We start from the raw sequence: 3,532 nt of genomic DNA on the forward strand, positions 1-3,532 counted from the left end.
ACCCAAGTCGTCGCACGCATGAAGTGTGCAATACTGACGACCTAACCGTATGGGCCACGGTGCAATCCACTGGCTATGCCTCGATTTTAATTTTTTTTTTTTTATATTTTATCTAGTTCTACCTTCTACTATGTGACGTCACGCGTCCTATGCAACTAAGATATTTACTGCTAATATGCAGGCGGTAGATATTACATCTACAAACATTAACTGAAATTAGCCGACTCCCCAGACACGATTTCGGAACAACCTATTTGTTGACGGACATCACGTCTAGAACTATTATTTTCTGTGATTTGTTAATTAAGATTCTATTTAAAAGAGTTTACATCGGTTGAAAATATGAAACTAATTCTTTACATTTTTTCCTATACGGTTAGATTGTTTGGTAATTTACTAATATTAATTTTATAAGGCATATATATATATATATATATATATATATATATATATATATATATATATATATATATGCGTATGAAATGGCTTCTGTTGCCGAGTTCGAAAGGGTGAAACACTAATGTCTGTAGGTATTTAATAATTATTATAGTAAATAATTATGCCAGCCCTTTTAAGAAACTCGTTTCTTATCGTTGAGCATTTTCAGTTGAAATAAATTCGGTCAATTTAGTTCGCATGCACAGATCATCATATAATGATTAGATCACTATGACAGACGTTAAAAAATATTTAAAATAAATGTTTAAATTTCAACAGTATTTCTCACGTTAAATAGTGGCCGAATGGATTAAGTCTTTGCTAATGAAGCCAGACATAACTTCTGTTGCCAGGTTCGAATATATATATATATATATATATATATATATATATATATATATATATAAAGCATAATAATATACATCAATATACTTTAAATAAGTTTATAGATACTTAAGTAGATATTAGTTTGTATCTAAGGAGGCAGGTCTCTATATACCGCTAGTTACTCGGCCCTGTCAAAAAAAGATAAGTCAATTGGAAATCTTAATAGTTGGGTCCTTTGACTTTTAGATATATTTGTATTTCTTAACTCAAATATATTTATACACATACACCCCGCCGATACAAACATGCATATATACACATACATACATACATAAATACACATTAGTGATGGCATGATTCCAATATTTTTCCTGATTCCGATACCATTACCGATTTTGTACTAATTTTCCGATTCCGAATCTTTATAAATCTCTAAATATTCAACTATAGAGTTGTTATTTTCTCCCAATTATTGTAAAAGAACATGTTAAATATCCATATATTTTCTCAAATCACACACACACACATATATATATATATATATATATATATATATATATATATATATATATAGGCGGCAAAAAGAAAGACCGCACTTGTATTTTTTTCACAAACTGCAAATTTAAGCTAAATTTAATGTAACTGTTTAAACAACCTATACCTCATTTGATTGACGTTTTATTCTTCTATAATTTGACCTGTTCATATTTGACTTTTGATTGAAATATTGTAGTGTTCACGTCAATTTATAAAAAATAACTTCAAATTGAGGAGGCAAAAGGAAATCTGCACAATGGAAAATTGTTATTTGAATGTAACTTTAAGACATTAATGCAACACAAATACAAAAGGAACACAATGAACTAGTTAATATTTAGTAGCAAAGCTCTTCTGCAATTTGACAGCCTGCAATCTTTTGGGAATTGCTTGAATTAGACTGCAGCAATACTCAGGGGGAAGGGCCTCCCACTTTTCTTTAAATTTTGTCCAAAGTTCTTCCAAATTTGAAATTTTATCATTACGTAGCTGTTGCTTGATGTAATGTCATACGGTTTCGATAGGATTGAGGTCTGGAGAATGTGCAGGCCAATCCAAACACGGAATATCATGCTCTTCTATGAACCTCTTGACATTGCCAGCTGTGTGAATGGGAGCATTATCTTGCATGAAAATGGGATTATCATCCAAATTCCTACCAAAATAGGGTAGAAAATGCTCAGTCAACATATTAATGTACTTGGTCGAATTACTTCGACCTTGTAAGCGAACTATAAGCCCTGGACCATTGGTACTAATAATGCCCCACACCAAAACTGAACCTCCACCACCTTGCAGCGTTGAAACTGAGCAGCTAGGATTAAATTCGTCTTTCCTCCAACGGACATACTCCCTACCATCACTGCCTAGCCTATTGAACTTGCTTTCGTCGCTAAAAAGCACTTTTGACCAATATGAAGAGTCATGATCTTCATTGCATCTGACGAAGTCCAGATGGCGTTTTCTGTTCTTTACAGAAATCATTGGCTTGTGTCTTGCAACATATCCTCGCAAATGAAATTCCTTTAATCTGTTCTTGACAGTAGAAAGAGAGCACTTTTTAACAAGATTGCACTGTTGTTGGATTTGGGGAGCTGTTTCAAATCTGTTTCTTAGGCTTCGGATCTTGATAGCATTGTCTTACCTGTTAGAAGTAACTCTAGTACGACCAGATGTAGGGGCGTCATGAACACTGCTGGTGTTTTTGGTGCTTTTGCACAGTCTTTCGTACCGTTTTCTCATCACATTTGCAGCCGATTTCTCGATTATATAAACCAGAAAGGTGGGGATTAATGAGCTCCTAACGATCACTAAGAGAAAGTCGTGGCATATGGACTAAATGTTACGTTTTATTACCTAGAACAACAGCAATTACGATTAGAGATGCTTTGTTGCCTGTTGGTGGATATTTTCAACTGATTTAGAGGCGATAATTTAAGCTGGTTTTAAGTAAATTTGTTGCTGCAGACTTTCTTTTTTGCTCTTCAATTTGAAGTTATTTTTTTAAATTGACGTGAACACTAGAATATTTCAATTAAAAGTAAAATATGAATAGGTAACATTATAGAGAAATAAAAAGCGAATCAAATGAGGTATAGGTTGTTTAAACAGTTACATTAAATTTAACTTAAATTTGCAGTTTTTGAAAAAAATTACAAGTGCGAACTTTCTTTTTGCCGGCACTATATATATATATATATATATAGTAATTTATAAAATATATATGGCGATTAAGCTACACTGAATATTCTGCGTTTCATCCAACTATAGGATTCGTCAGGCTTATGCGCGAATTCTGTCGTTGCTTCTTGTTTTTATACATGTTGGGGATTACTAGTTGGCCAATCAGCTTTCTAGTATCCACCGCGCCCCTTCCTACCAGCCAATGGGCATGCAGTTTATCAAACAAAGGATCTGTTTTAGAGCTAGGTTAGTGGTTTTAGGTGGCCGTTCTACTTCTTTCTTTTTTTTTTATATACATATAAATATACCTATGTGTACACAGTAATGCACATATATATATACATATATATACATATATATATATATATATATATATATATATATATATATACATATATGCGTGTGATCGTTTATGTATATTCATGTTTATTTAATTTATTTATTTGTTTGTTTTCTATTGTTATTGTTAGTTTTAAAGCTATTTTGTATCGCTATCCTAGAGTAAGTTTTATTTTGTGAACACAGTTGTTTGCTATTTCCCGCCTAC

The sequence above is a fragment of the Euprymna scolopes genome, chromosome 2 (assembly GCF_053919585.1).
Source record: "Euprymna scolopes isolate OS-2025 chromosome 2, ASM5391958v1, whole genome shotgun sequence".
NCBI lineage: Eukaryota > Metazoa > Mollusca > Cephalopoda > Sepiida > Sepiolidae > Euprymna > Euprymna scolopes.